This window comes from Cardiocondyla obscurior, linkage group LG03, assembly GCF_019399895.1.
Source record: "Cardiocondyla obscurior isolate alpha-2009 linkage group LG03, Cobs3.1, whole genome shotgun sequence".
In the NCBI taxonomy this organism is placed as follows: domain Eukaryota; kingdom Metazoa; phylum Arthropoda; class Insecta; order Hymenoptera; family Formicidae; genus Cardiocondyla; species Cardiocondyla obscurior.
Genome location: NC_091866.1, coordinates 1,541,405 through 1,558,323, shown reverse-complemented (window position 1 = coordinate 1,558,323; position 16,919 = coordinate 1,541,405). Strand labels below are relative to the sequence as shown.

The following is a 16,919-nucleotide window of genomic DNA, read 5'->3' as shown; positions in this document are numbered from 1 at the left end:
AATTTTAATCCGACGGGTACGCGACCGCGCGAGGTCGATGCATATCATTAGCGATAGGAATACCGTTTTCTGTGATTAAAATCTCTCGCGCTATTACGTCGTCGTAATTGTGTTCATCAAACGACACTCGTGTACGCGATCTCAAAGATAGCACGGAACAGGGTGAAATAGATTTCAGGGGGAAGGAAAGCAATTTTAAACAATTATTCAAATTTCTCACGGCCTTCAACGTTACTTAGGCTTGAATAATTTTTTTTTCTAACTAGTTAACGTTATCGATTTTCTTATCTACTTAGCGCTATTCCCGATTTGTGAACAACTTTTCTTTCTGTTTTTTTTTTTAATAAAAAAAAAGATCTTAAACTACGTCATTACGATAAAATTATCAATATCATTAACGTAGAGGTATTAATACTTAGATCTTCGTAAATTTAATTCAAGCGATAAGCAACGCAGCAAACGCAAATGTCAAAGATCTCTTACGAAGCAGGAAACTAATTATTAAAGTTGTGTATCTATTTTTGTACAATAAACGACGCTGTAATAATCTAACGTACCGAACTAAAAATATAATCGCATATTTTTTTCCGCGTTATTGATTGCTCGGCATATTTAGAGTAACCAGAAGAGTAGGTGAGAAACTTTCGCGCATCGATTATTAGAAAAGTTTTGCCATCGCGTCCATTTCGCTATGCGGCGCCGTCTTATTATACTCGATCCTTTTGTAGGTAATATACGCTACGTAAAATTAATTTAACACCCTGCCGGATTAACGATAAAGAAAATTGTAGGACGAAGGTATCCGATCGATTCAGGCTCAGCGCGTAAGAGAAGGCTTAGGGAAGAGAATGACGGCTAAACTAGTTTAATTAAACCACGGCGCTAAGCCCCTCTTAAATTTATAGCTGCGCGATAAAAAAGGATGTTCTACAGTGGGGACGTGAAGAGAAAAAATTGGAGTTTCAATAGCGGAGTTCGGCCTCGTTCGGCTTCGAGGGTGAAAATAATGTGACGCCAATTTTACACTTTTGCGAAATTCCTTTGAGAAAGTTCCCATCGCGCCATTTATTTTTATCTTTTTATATTAAATGTACTGCAAATATTAATGAAACAAGCTTTCACGCGTATTTAATTTCGACGTAGTCTAAAGCTACGAAATGATCTTTTTGTCAACTTGCATTTCTGTAAGAGAGGGAACAGCTTTCGATAGTTTAACAGGAATATCGAGGAATATTCGAACCGTCATTTATGACACATTAAATGACCAGACGGACTAATGTTAGCTGTAATTGACAGTTACCGAGTATATTCTCCATCATTCTAGGAGCTGCTAATGCAATAATAAATTATATTTATGCTCAATAAACATGTATGTTTATGATTGAAAGTGAGTAAATTGTATAATAATATTTCAGAGATTTATCACTTCAATCATAGGCGGTCAAAGATTATCGCAGTAAAACGAATAAGAAGCAAATAGAGTTATTTTTCGATATTAAATTGTATTTAGTGGATAAAGAAATAGGACGGAAACTAGAGCAGAAAGTCCGCCCTTGAGCGCCGAAGGGAACAAAAAAAAAAAGCACCGAGTAATCTTCGGTTATTTCGCAGGGAATTGCAATCGCGCATGCAATTCATGTATAGCGTAAAAGTAGTGGAATCGATCGTACCGCGCTAGTGTCTCAAAATTTTCGTCAGGCAAATTTCGCGCTCGCGCCACTATTCTCTTGGAAAAATTTATAAAATATTTATTTCGTAGAAAATGGAAGGTGTACCGGTCGCCCAGTGGGAAATTCTATTCGCACGTAGCGCGAGCGGGTTTCTGCAACCGTCGGTGATTCAAAGGCGCTTAATTACGATCGAAATTACTCGTCTTCGTTATACAATTATTTTACTGCGTGGCGAAACGTTGGACTATGTTTTCACAAGGTTTGTCTGACTTCTACTTCAACAGGTGTTGCTGGCAGCGAAAGACAACCGACGTGTACGCAGTACACGCGTAACTAACGCGTAGCGTTAATTAACGACGCTTTCATGTTTATTCGCGTAGCGTAAGGCCAGCTGCGCCTATTTTGCCGATGTGCCGGTATCGCGAAATAATGACATTCGATTTCTCCTTAATGAAGCTAATCTCGTAGTCCAACGCGTTAAAAAAGCAGTAAATAAATGCCGGTGATGAGAGATGTGCTTATTTTTATAGCGTTCTGTAGGGTTTTTAATGTCTAGTGGCTGCGCGTAATGTGCACTTTTAGTAAATAACTGGAACCGCAAAACTGGAAAGAACAACTTTAATGCGCACATCATCGAGAAATGTACTTTGTACTATGAAGAGAGGATCTTTTTATCCTATATTTTTATAAACATAGTGCATCGTAAAATATAAACCAGAGCTCAACGCGGCAAGCTAACATTTTAATAGAGACTGCATAACAGTTTTTGCACCAGTTTACAATTTATATGAAAAATATGTTACAGAATACATTTCCGCTTAAAAAAACAACTTACATTTTTTTTACATAAACAACTTTACATAAAAAAAAAAAAAAACTTTTATACCTCGGTAGAGACGACTTAGTAAAATGAAAACTTCAATAACTTTCCAAAATTTCCAGATTTTAAAAATATAATTTTAAGTTTTATATATTTTTGGCTTCAAAAATATTTCAAGAGAGACAGAAATGTTTTTTTTTTATTGTTTCTATTTTAACGTGGAGCTTTAATTTAGATGCTGATGAAATAAAATATTAATTTAATTTTCCAAAAAAAAAGTTAATATACAGTCGTTGTTACGTACAATTCGTTGCGGACTGCGAATATCGCGCGTCTCTAATAGCGAGAACACTTTCCAGCAACAGCTTTCGAAATCGTAGTTACGGCATCGCGATAATTAATTTTTTTTTTGTCGACAAAGCTGAAGTGAGGGCAACGACGGAATAACCACGAAATCGACCTAATGGGCGGTCATTTGTCATTCTCCATAGGGTAGAGGGTGGCACTGTGGAAGAGGTGAGAAGGGCCCCTTGCACGCCGCCGGCCAAGACGATAATTTGCACGCGATTTCATCCGCCGTATACACCTTCCGCGTCAGTGTATGACTTAATGGAAGCACAGGTCGGCTCGTTTCAGAATTCAGAAATGGCGAAAGCTCGTAAAGGCGAATGTGACAGCCACTCAGCCTCTGCGTGAATGTCATTTTGCATCGCGATCGATGTGATTACAGAAATCGTAAAAAACTTTTATTAGCGTAATGACACGAATGATATTACTGTACTTTCATTGCCGTTAGGGAAAAGAAAAAAAAAAGAGATTTTCTCGTATATCCTTGCATAATAACCTTATCGAAATAATAGCCGGAGTTGGGCAAAAGCAGCATTATCGCGAATCTGAAACAAGGCGGAGACGATCAAGCGACGTAACATGTATGTTCCATACTCGACACGCGAATGCTCGAGATTATCTCGAGTCTAATTCTGGAAAGATTAATTGGAATTGGCAGTGCACTTGTTATTTTTAGACGACCTCTATATGCCTATATAATAATTATTACGTTACATGCATGCAAAAATTAAACGGACAAAAAGTGTTAGTAATTATTACACGATTTAAGCGAGTAAAAAAATATAAAAAATGCATCTATTTAAAAGTAATTGACAAGCGAGGGGGGGGATGTATTTTGTCTGTCGAACAACGTTTTTTCGTGAAAACAATTAAGACACATCGAACGCGTAAGAAAAAATATATCGAAGCCCGCTGGAAGAGAATAATTATATAAGAATGTGGATAAACGCGAGAAATTATTGCCGTACCATCTTTAAGAGAAATGCCGAATGATTATTTGCACGCGATCTCGGTTTACCGCATTTTGCAGGATACACTCGTGATTAAAGTTTAGCACGGCATACTTCTACGTCGGGATCCACTTATTTAAACTATTTAAAACATACTTATTCTACATTTCTTCGTACAATTATCAGCCATTAAAACATTTCTTACCTTCTTTTAACTTATGCACTGAGAAGGATAATGCCGGTAACAATGCCCATCAGGAAAGGGGAGATAGATTTATTGCCCGATGAATCTGTTCTACGAACGCACTCTGCGATTATTAATGACTTCCGGTATATGGAAGAGCGACGTGAATCCCTCGCGATAATTGCATATTGCGGAATCGCGCGAAAAACGTTTTGCGACGGGAAGATGCGCTGCGCGATATAAAATTTGTTTCGCGTCGCGCGGCGAGAACGAGCCCACATCGCCGCGAGCATTTCATACGTCGTAATTCGCGCAATTCTGTCAAGAAGCGACATATTTCATATTACTGTAATCCGCCGCAAGCCCGGCAACACAATGGTGCTGCGTGCCGCGAACGCGGCATTCCGAACCACGTATTTCTCACGGGCCTCTCTCGCGCGATAGCGAAAATTCAGAATATCGCTCCCGCGGGTCTCGTTCCGCAAAACTGCAGCGCGAGTAACGAGTGGATCCACTTCAATATGTCAATACTATAAGCTTAACTCGTGACCGGTGACGCGGAATTTCGATACGTTCCGACGCCGCCGCGATAAAACTTAAAAACCCGCAGCAAAGCGAGTGATCAAACTTTTTTTTTTTTTTTTTTCACGCATCATCCGGACATCGCGGTGGAATTTATTACGCCTTGAATACTTTAAAGCGCTCGCAAGAACGTACTTCTCGCGCGCCGCTTTTTGGACGCGATATCTCACGACGACGGCGGCCAAATCTATTTTACGAGCCCGTTCGACGTGCCGCTGTCGCCGTGTCGCGCGGTATATCAAATTAATTCGCGCGTGAACGAAATTCACGCGATACAGTTCGGTGCGCAGTCTATTACAAGAGCGCACGTGAAAGAAAGAACGTTATCGTCGTCATAAAATTTTCGTACGTCGCAACGTTCTATCATCGGCGCTCCTCCTTTTTCCGTTTATCTGTAATTCATAGCCGGTAGCGTTACGACCTTTTTCTCGTAAATATGCCTCGGACCTATGTGCCGTGCATGCAGTTTATTCCTTTTACGACGTGTTTTTTTTTTTTTCTTCTTCTTCTTCTTCTTACTGATCCCACACATCACTCGAAATCGTATAAACTTTTTGCTCTCGTTAAGAAAGAGGCGCGGAAGTCGCGTTTGCACGCGATTGCGAACGCGTATATCGAGAATTTCGTCACACTTTGACTAATAATCATGACACTAGCGTGATACCATCGCAAATTGCTATCGGTAATTACCGCGGCTAAGTTTCGCAAGTGGTGTAGAAAGAAAGAGCTGTATACGGCGAGTGGTAGCGTCGTTAACTTCACCACTTACTAACGTGCGAACGAATTTACGTGCCAGTCTTTTACTCCCAGCTTGCTCGTCCCCTAATGTTATAGTTACAGGGCTAGATTATGACGCCGTCCCTTCCATTTACATCGTAAATGAGACACCACGATTGAGCAACAGTTTTCTTAATATACATATACCGTTAGCGTTTGGATATAAAGTGCTTTTAAAACCTTTGTTCAAGTTCCCCTGCGAGCCCCAAAAGTGCAATAAAATGCAGCCCGTGACATGATACTTTTAGTTGGGTCAAGTCCGGGTTTGGCGATTCACTTTAAATATGCAGGTTTCCTCTGTGCTCCGTCCTCTCTATTCCGATATGCATACTAACTAAGCTATCCGAGGAATTGACTTTTGCTGGCGGCTGTCGAGCATTTTCGCACACGATACGTACCGCCTTTCTGCGTAAGAGTTTTAAATCGGCCGAGATTAAACCCGCACGAAATCAGAATGCGGCAGTCGAATGACATTTTCATGCAGATTATTCTAATCGAGCTAGATCTTAATTTCTAATTTCGGAATTATGCAGATCGCGCGAATAAATTTTTTGTTTTGTTCTTTTTTTTTCTTTCTTCTTTTCAATTTGGCGACGATGGCACTACGGGCGTCGAGAGCATTTCACCCGGGGCTGGAAAACGGCCGAGTAAAAAATCTCGTCTTGTTGGATCGTGCCCAGGGAGCACAGCGACGAGCCAAGAGCGGTGGCCCTGTCGTAACTTGTCGGTTTCTATCTTTCCGTGGCAGTGATTCCGCGTAACTTTCTAACCGGTTAATTCGCGCCCGGTTACATCGGCCATCCCTCGTCCGTACGTCGGCGCCTAACGAGTCGACGAAAGAGAACTAGGACGGCGCGCGAGGAATAGGAAGACGGTTTTCCCAGGGTGAGTCTCTCCGTCGAATCCGAAACGACTGTCGGCGGAACGCGCCCGGCTGGCCGGCTACTCGTCGTAACAATATCCGAAACAGGTTGTCGGTACCTACGTTGCACGTATCTTAGCTTACCGCAGATTACCAGTAATCCCCCTGGGTTCGAGTAACAGTTACACGCTTTCAACGAGACACGGGAACTTCGGTCGCTCGGCGGCGACGGCCCGCGGCGCAAGCCGGGACCCGCCTCTCCATCGCAACGTCCGACGTCGTATAAACCGAATTCCCTCGACGTATCGGAGCGGCACGACGTGAAATTAAGTTCTCCCACGACGTTTTACACGTGCACGTTACCGCGCATTCGCGTCGCCTATTGAACATCTATATTATACATACGGCATAATGGTAGGAGAAACGGTTCTTCGATATTTTAGAAATCAATCTTCGAAGAGGAAGCAGTTATGAATAATCAATGAATAAGATGGAAGGTGTTTTACATTTTGTAAAATGTGTCGTAATGTGTGAATAACAGAAACAGCAGAAATACATTAAGAAATACATTAAGGATACCCAACGCCACCGTAGAATAAATCGAATTCGCTCGGTATAGCTATGATTTAATAATGAATCGAGGTCTCTCTCGATTCGCATTGATACTCATCATTTTATTATCGGATGTTTAACGAATAAATTTGTTAAGTATATTTGCAGATTTTCTAATAGATATTATTAGAGTCTTAGATATTTATTTTATATTATTTTGGAATATTTATAAAAAATGTGTGTAAATGCAAGGCGACAATTTATAAATAATTATATGTTTGCCGGTATCTTAAGTTTCCAAAATGTTTAGAATAAATTATATGTTATTTATTTAATTACTACCTTCTCGAGCCACGCTTTGCCACTTTTGAAGGCTGGGTGCGCGCGTATCGCTTCTTTTAATATTCGTTTTTGCTACTTCCGCGATATCCAGTCGAAGCTAAGTATGTGTAATGATTACTTTCTGTCGACATAATAGCCAGTTTTACTGAGAAACTGCTTTCTCGTTGCTTTACATATTTAATCGGATATTTGACTGCACAATATCTTTATCGTATCCCACCATAAACTCGTTTTGCACCGCAGTCCGCAAATAAATCACGATTAAATTGCATTTGATAACTAATAGAAAATATGTTAGTTCTTTTTTTTTCTTTTATGCGACACATATAGTATAATTTTGATCAATAATCGATTATTTATTTAACTCGTAATTATTTTTGCCAATTATGCGAGATCTCAATCAATCTGACGTTAATTAATAATTAACGTCAGGCAACGATTAGCGTGCTGTGCAACTCGGTGGTATACGTACGATGTTCAATGGTCAAGAACTCCTCGTTAATCCGCGTCAACGGGGTGAAACATACATTAGATATCACGAGATGAAAAATAGACAAGAAGGAAGTGAGGAAAAAACTCGCAACAGAAAAATATCGTCTGGGATAGGATGGCGTCAGTCGACGGTTTTTTCTCGACATTACCAATTTTTCCATCCTATACTTTTTTTTTCTCTCTCTCTCTTTCTCTCTCTTTTCACTCCACCTTCGCGTTTTACCGCATCAGCATCTTCGTCTGTGTTAATAATTTTAGTTTAATGAAATTCCGCGACGTACCACGGGAAATTTCATATTTGTCTTCCCGGTTTTATTAGAATTCGAAACGTCACACTTTGCGCGTTTCGTTATCAAAGCTTTTTTAATATTGCATCTTTTGACTCCGTCTGATGAAAGCGGTACGCTTTAACGAATTTCACCGTTGACACGTATATACAATTTCTCGCGGGCTTCGTTGATCTCAGTGAGATTTCTTTCCAGTCTTATTTAGAAAATAAATGTCATATACAAGATGCCTTCAACGCAAATATGAAATTTGTGTCTCAAAAAAAAAAGAGAGAAAAGAAAAAGAAAAGAAAAGAGAAGCGGAGAGATGGACGATAGTCGTGTGTCGTTTATATTTTCCAACTAAAATGAACGAACTTCCTACGATGCAACATATCAAATGTCTCTTCGGGATTTCGAGCACGGGATAAACTTTTGCATTTGAGCGGGATCCGTTGTATCTGCTATGTTTTCTCCGTTGAGCAAAGTTGTGCTTGGATTTGAACCGAATGCGCTGTTCGAAAATTGAATCGATTTACTTCATGGCGGCGCGGAAGTTAATACTCGTATCCATTTAACTCGCAGGCAGCGCAAACAATCCCCTTTTCCAATTATTGTAAAATCGTTAATTATTACACGCTAGAGAAATACGATAAACAACCGCGCCCGTGAATCTGATACGACGTATAAATTCACGAGAACGTATCGAGAGCGCGCAACGAGTGACGTAAATTAAAAAAAAAAAATTTAATTTTCGGCCGAGCGCTGCGAGAGATAAAAATATGGCGGAATCCCGCCGTTTAAGCGGTAAAAGATAAATTAAAGGCGTTCGATGCTCGTGATCCATAAATAATCCAACAAAACGGTTTTAATATATTATCCGAGCTGGGTTCGCTAAATGATTATTAATGGGCATAGATCTTCCCGTCCTTCCTTTTTGCATATTGCACTGCGCGAATGTCCGGTTCTCTCGCTCGCGTACCGTCCACTATGTACAAACTGCCATCGATCCTCGCGCTTATATGCTAATTGCCTATCCGTGCTAATTGGAAGTGCCGCCGAGTGCGTTAATTATCTAACTGACGGTTAGCTATTCCTACCACTCAGCCACTCCGCGTACGCATTTCACTCGTTTCCGGACATTCCATGGATTTCCGTAAACTTGAAACTGATTCGATCGTTCGCGAGGGGTTTTTTTTTAAATTTTTTTTCTTCTTTTAAAATAATACGCATGCAAATATAATTGGCGCGTTAAACAATAGAAAAATTATATCATCAGAAACAGAATATATTTTAACTTTTCAAGAAGATTCAACGTTTCAAATATACATTGGTGACTTTTCTTATCGCTATCGTACAGTCGCGAAACACTAATCCATTTTAAGATGTATCCTGCGTTGTTTCCCGACGATTTAAGCTCGTCTTATATTCACTCGAGAAACGCACAAAATTCATATTATTTCACGCAGCGATATATTATAAATTTAATGTCTTTAACAATTAACTCTCTGATAAAACATTTAGATAACGTAATCGCAAAATAGAATTCCAGTACGTAAACTGAAAGTAAGCGAAGATTGAACGAATAAAAAAATCGACGGTCGTATTAGTTTATTTGTTACATTAGAATAAAAGCTTATCATGATGTAGATGTAGCCGTTTTTTTTATTTATAAGAGTAGTTTTCCCTTCCGGGAGCACGCAACTTTTATATCCTCTCTATGCCATTATACTAAATTATATCAATAACTGTAGCACAAGAGAGTAATTTCACGTAGTTTCTCGTTCGCGATTGTTATACGACTTACATGAAACGAGCGTACTCGTCATCAGCATTCTCGCTCGCACAGAAGTTGCAGAAACGAGAAATTCTATTTTTGTACGACTTAATCACACGCGTATACCACTTCATCGTCGTTAGTGGAATAGCGCTTGCTTTGTGCGGCGTGACTGCACCGCGCGAGGTACATAAGTTTTACATACAGTCTGTACACACGCGTGAAATGACATTCGTCCAAGTTAATGCAATACATAGCGGGGAGATATGAGGAGAGTCGCACATACGTGCCAACGCGGAAGAGCGCACCGGTAGACGGAGAATATAAATCCCAAACAAGCGACGGTAGGTAGTATATCTCTGGCACAAAAGGATTTCTGTATACCTGTCGTAGGTCCAATCTGCGGAAACGCCAATAAAACGTCAGCTCCTTTTAGTTCGATACATTCGAGGAGGCTGGCGATATCCTTCGTTGAAGATGAGAAGACGTAAAATCGCGATGAGATCGCTGTTAAGGAGCCATTGTGTCGCGCGCGTGTTTAGATTTTTATAGAGACTTACCGGATAATCTCGCGCGGAGCCCTCTTTCGTTGACGAATGCTCATATAAAGCTGGTAAACATCAGCGGGGCCCTTCTCTAAATTGGATTTACGGTTTTTCGGACCGGGTGTCGGAAATTGCGAGAACGAGTCAGCATAATTTGTCACATTCCCTGCGCGCGACTGAAGGCGCATCCGCCGTTTTTAACGAGCAATCGCATGATTTTATGGTAAAAGATAATCCCGGACATTTTGCGCCGAAATGGACCGGTCGTGTTCGCTTAGTTATGCTCGTATCGCGATTAATTTTTGCATTGCCCTGGGCCGACAGCTGTGAAAGGATTTCAAAATTTTCAACAGGAACGTTGCTTCGTACATATTCATGCACGTATGCATTCACGTATGCGTGCACGTTATGCATGGACTACACGGGGCTTCAAAATTCTTTCTCTGTCACACTTCGCATTGTCCGGCTCCTAATCAAGTATGATCCCTTGACCATTATAATCTCACTATCGGCGAGCCGTCCATTTTACAAGCGCGACATGCATTTCTCTCGTTATTCGAAATTCACGACTCTCGTTCCTTTTCGCGGGTCAATGGCCTATTTCCCATTAGCGTACGCGAGAACAGCCTGGCTTTTCAACCAAGTAACACTCGACGCGGTTACATCTCGAGCTGCGCCAGTTGGGGCGCAGTTATGCCAAAATCAATAAAGACCTGACGTTCGCGCGGGGAGAAGAAGAAATATGCGGTGCTTTCTTATCAATTTGTGTATCAGGCGTCTTTGGGATTTCCGATAAATTCGAAGCACGAAGTTCGAAGATTCTATTCTCAGTTCGCGCGGGCGCGCGCGTAAAAGCGGAATTCCCTTGAAGATAAAGAGATGTTCGGAAAATGCCGCGGGGATGCGGCGTCAAGATGTTTTGACAGTCCGTTTGAGATTCCGTCCGTGACACAAATCCCGCTCCCTCGTAGGGTCGCGCGATATTACGATAATCCCGACGCGGGCGCACTCCCGCAGGAGTGACGGTCACGGTAGTTAATGGCGGAACGTCGTTGAATATCCGCTATCCGATCTTACACGAGACTCGTGGGACGATACGCTAGACCGGGACTACCGTAACGAAACGCTACTTCACGCGGGAGGGCGGCACGACCTAATTTTCCAATGTCATAATTTGATATCACCTTGCGGCGCGCCGGATCCTGTGTTGCAAAAGCAGCCGCTTGCAATCGACACTTCGCTTTAAATAATACACGACCAGAAGTGTCTACGTTCTCCGCACGTCGAGCCTTTGTACCGCGTATCCTCACTGTATCATTCTTTGCATGAGAAAGCAGTAATAATCGTAATGAGAACTCTCACTGAATGCTTGTGATAAAGGGGATCCTCGTTTACAACCGTTCACAAAGGACGTAATGAATCTTAATAGCCAACTGAGAACTAAAGGATTGCAAAATTTTATATTACACGTGATTTAGAATAGAAGGTTGAATCTAAAAGAGAACGACCGGGTGTAACAACTTTTTACATAACTTTTTTTTTTAATTTTTTTTTATATAACTTCCATATATATTACATAAGGCAAAAAAAGAAAATTAATATTCCCAGAAATATGTTCGCCAATTAGGTATCAATATTTCTGAAAGAGCGACGTTATTGAGTTTTTATCAACTTGTCCCGACATGCAATCGAGAACTTAGTGACGTGTTAACGAACCTTCGGTATAATTACGGTGGAGTTTCCGTAATGATATTATCCGGCGGTATCGTTGCTGGAAAACGGCAACCGATATTGATCACTGCTATATCATTTTAATAATTTCCTTCGAATCATTTTGCGGCGCTTTATTTCTTCGAAATCGTTTTTATGGCCGCCGATTAAATAAACGGCATGCGATATTTTAAACGTCAGCGGCGTTCAAAAACTTTCGCCGTGTGCGCGCCGTGTTAATACCACGGATTCGACGGAATATCTACTTAATTAGGCTGCTGGTTGAGCGCAACCGATGAGGAAAATATTTTCTCGAAAAATACATTTCGTTGACAATGGGATTAATAAAATCGTTTTACATTCAGCTGAAAAGAAATATCGTCCCGGTTATGTGCCTCCGTTATCATCGCGCCCGTCACATACCGTATTTCGCGATACAGACACACGTACGATATTGTACGTATCGCGGAAGCTTTTATCGTTCGTCAGTGATCCGCTTCATCGTTTCGTCATTATTACATAATGTCGAGCCGCTCCTCATTCAATGAAACTATGTGTTGTGTTTGCAATAATGTAATTTCCCACTTGACGTCACTTCCAGCAATATGACGCGTTTAATTATACAACTGCATTTATACATTATTAGGAAACATACGGCCGTTTGTGCGTATCAATAGTAATCCTGACGTATGACATTTTATTAATCATCGGATAAAGCGCGCCGAGCAAACGAGCGAAAATTTATCACTCGTAATCTTTATTAGGCAATATCGATGCGTCGCTCGTATTGTCAAAACGAGACGATGAAGCTCGTCCTGCCGTTTTCACGGCCTGTCCCTCTTTTTTAGGACGAAAATGGATATCCGAACGCATAATTTCACCGTAAAAGAATAATCATCCGAATGGCTTTTCGCGTAAACATTAGCTCCGGGGAAGCGTTGTCGTGCGTTCGGGAACATTTAAAACGTTAAAAAGTAACGGCCAATAATCGCCTAACAGCCGATAACAACCTAGCACGCCGTAGAACGTTTATGACGAGACGTAAATTTCACTACGTATATTATACGAGAACGTGACGTGCGATAAAGATTATTATCTCGGCGCAGTGTATTCTCAAGTATTTCGACGCGGGGACTCGATAAACTGCTCACATTCGCGGGTAAATTCGGATGTAAATGCCCCTCTTGTGTAACATCGGGAGGTCGCGTTTTGAAGAAATAAGTTGATGGCAAAATAATTCACCTCTCGCAGCAGCTCCTAGTGAATACGCTCGCGCACGGCGCGATCCACTCACGGAAAGCGTACTGGGATAAGAATAACAATGGAAAGGAATATGGTAGACGCCAAACAGTTTGTGATGCAAACATCGCGCAGAGAAAAGAATGTTTTATTTGAGAGCCGCTTGTGAGTCGGCCGATCGATCGTTTCTGGCCGAACAAACATTTGATGATGGGTGCATACGTGTGCGAACGCACGTGCTCATATTCGTACTCGCAAAAATTTTCCCGCGCGTGTATTTGCGTACTAAACTCCACACTTTACGATATGGATGTAACAGAACCAATTACCAATATTGTACCTCTGATTTTTTTCGCTCATATTTCTATAACTTTAAGAGAGCCTGTTATGAAATTCTACACGGCAAGAGAATATTTACCTCATTTCTGGTATATTTATTTCAAACGCGAACAAGTAATATATAATTATAAAATACTTGCAGTTAGTAATTAAAAAAAAGTTTTGGGATTTTTAAATTAAAAAAAAAAAGAAAAAAATTTAATGGTAATAAAATCTAAAATATTCGACATATACATGCTGAATATACCATAGACTGAACATTTTTTTTATATAGTATGTATAATTGCGAATAATTTGTAATTTCTAGACGCAATATGCGTTCTTCAGCAATGATATGTTAGCTCCTGCTTTTTACAGAAAAAAAAGTTTGAATGCTGTTAGTGATGTCGGAAAGACTGAAAGAGATTTTTGATCGCGATGTTACATGCAATAATTTACGCTGTCTGAATCATTAAAATATTTGCTTATTCACGAGATATAAATGCACCGGTGGAAGGAGCGCGAGTGAGGGTTTCATGAATACTTCTTTTCGGTAATAATTTTTTCTTAAATCCGTAATTAATCTTAGTCGTCTTAAATATGCAAGTATCATTCCGGCTACGAAGATACGAGATAGTTATGAAGCTTTATGATAAATGACACTCGCGAGAAAAATTCGCACTATCGTCTTCCATCGTTAGCATTCTCTTTGTCGCTCCGGATTAAAAGCACGATGAACTCTACGCAAAGCTTCCCTCTCCTGCACCGAACAGGAAAGGGGAATAAGTCGGTCGGGTGACTATCTAATTAAGTACGGTGCGCTTTTCAAGCCAAATTAATAAATAATAGACACGCGAGTCTTGCATATGTGCTTTCTGATATACATCTCGTTCAGAGGCCAATGAATATCTTTGTAAAATTACCTTTGCAACTATAATATTTGATAACATCTTACTCGGTTAATGAGAGATGTTATCGCAATGGAAATTGTGTGACTAAATAATAATAATAAAAAAAAGAAATAATACATAAATAAATAAAACGCACTGTATTTAATACGAGCGAGAACAGCTTGCTAAACAGTAAAATATACTTTTTATTATGTTTTTTTTTTATTGTAAAAACATTACACGTGCGTGCATTCATTACATTAACAATGCAATAACATTGAATCAACAGTGAAATCATGTGATAGTAACAATAAAAAGCGAACAACATTATAAAAAATGTAAGCGTTGCGTATACGAGAATGTGGAAAATATCGTAAAAAAAATTGGAAAAAAAAAGAATCAAATTTCCTTTCTCTATAAATAACTTAAGTGTAACTATTCCTATCAAAAATCTCATTCGGGATCTTTGTGTGTAATCTCTTCTGCTCGGCAGTCTAGAGTTAGAGGGCTCATTATACGCAAGGGAGCGATACATCTTCTGCTCCATCATTGGGTTCGCTTTTAACTTCCGCGGCAATTGGCAAAAAAAGAACGACTAATCTCGATCGCATTTCGCGATTGCTTTGGCTTTGCTGCTTCGTCAGGAGCCGAAATGAGAATGAAGCCGGCCACCACCGTGAGTTGCCTCGATACGAAGTATCTTCATCTTCGCGGATCGCGCAGCGGGCGGTTTTTCCCTCGAGCATTTCGTATGCTGGCGGAGAAAATCCTCTTGTGAGCCACTCGGAGCGGAGATCGAGCGCCACGAAACGATTAATATTCGCTCTCAAACCAGACCAATTAATTAAACTGCTCGCGCTCGTAACTTTTGATCACGCGAGGCGATCAGTACGTACGGCTTTTTGTTACACCGCGCACGAGCAACGAGTCCGCGCGTAATCCTAAACAAAAAGGTCAGGTGAGTTAAGACGAGCTTCGGTTCTCCGTGACTTGCTGATTTTTACCGTCCAGATATCCCGTAATAAATTAGTAACGCAAACAGTTTACGAGGAAATTTCTACGTGACTTCGTGCACGTAACCCATATACTTTTGATGTGAAATATGCAATTGTTTCCATACTGGTCGAAAAAGTGACGTAACGCCAACCGGAATGGTCAGCGATAATTCAAGAAAGCAAGTTTGCCTTCATCAGGGAAATGCATCGCCCTCAACCGTGTTATTCTCACCCTTTCGTCATAGGTCGCGGGTTTCAAACGTTACCGTCGCGTCGGCGTCCGTCGAATTCGCGCGCTTGTCGTTCGTAGCTTTGTCTCGCCTGTAACAACAGATGAATGCTCGCGAACGAGCTTGCAGCTTGGAAAGCTGGAAAAAGGCAGAAAAGGTGGAATTGTTATCGGACCGAGACATATCTTTCAAACGAGTCCGGCGACTTGGCGCCGTTCCAATTCGTCCGACACTAGCTTTTGCCCCGAGAGAGAAACTTGCCAAGAGCTTACAAATGCTAACGAAGCACGATATTAGACGCTAATTAATAATGATTTCGATGATGAATACGCGTGCAAAGGAGTAGCTGTACTCGTGAGTCTCGGAGCCGTCAGGCTTTTACCTAATTAAGGTCTCGTTATCGCGATTCGAGAGAAAATATCGCCGGCAATTTTCATTGCCGCTTTCTGGCACGATTCCCGATTATCACTTCCTCCCACCTCCCCCTCTCCCTCCCTTTAATTTGACTGGTTCAAAGTTGACAAGGCGGACATGGTGGATGATCGTGTAAACCGAATCTCGTCCAGTGTCGCGGCAAGCTTTTAATATCCAGATGTTAAACCGCTTTTAAAAAATATGTTTTATTCCGCTTGAATCGTTCTGTTCAACAGTTTTCTATTTTTTAATACGAATACGGCAAAACCTACAGTCATTAAAAGCGTTGTTTTTTTCTCTTTTTTTCTTTCTTCTTTGTCTTTTGTATTTTTGTCTCGAATACACTAAACTAATTATATTTGATAAATTTATTAAACTATAATAGTTACGTATTAACATATTTTGCGCGACGGCGGACGCAACACGTAAGTGCGAAACTCATACGCTAACATTATGCGGCTTCTCGGTCATAAGCAAGCGGAACCCCGCATATTAAGCTGAAAGTAGAAACTTCAAGAGAACAACTTGTTCGCACATTTGACTACGAAACGGACTAAGGCGGACTACAGAGTAGCGGAGGCTAGGTCAAAAGTTCATACAGCTTGAGCTTTGGCATTTTCAGGTCTCAAAAGTTTTCCCTGCCGATGGCCCTATATACTCATAATAGAAGCGAGGCATCTAAACAGGATTGTAGCAGGTTCCGCGGTGTTTGTACTTTACGATATTATGCGAACAGATGTTGTTCGCGATGTGAAATGTGCAATAAAATAGACGAGCATAAAAGCGCGATATAAAGATGTGAATTTGCGAGGAGAGGCGCATCGAGATTGTCAGCTAGAAACTACGATATAAAATCAAATTAATCTAAAAATATATTATGAACTTAATATGCAAATATGTTATTATTATATATTAAACGCGATATTTAATAAGCTGTTGCTTTTATTTTTAATATC

The 16,919-nt window shown here is 40.6% G+C and overlaps 1 protein-coding gene and 1 long non-coding RNA gene across 2 annotated transcripts in view; one reads left to right on the top strand and one right to left on the bottom strand.

Annotated features, from left to right (window-relative positions):
• LOC139101359 (uncharacterized) overlaps positions 1-16,919 on the bottom strand; it is a 203,011-nt gene that overhangs the window by 34,242 nt on the left and 151,850 nt on the right. The window lies entirely within an intron of this gene.
• LOC139101358 (neural cell adhesion molecule 2) overlaps positions 1-16,919 on the top strand; it is a 92,032-nt gene that overhangs the window by 5,365 nt on the left and 69,748 nt on the right. The gene's annotated exons all lie outside the window — the stretch shown is intronic.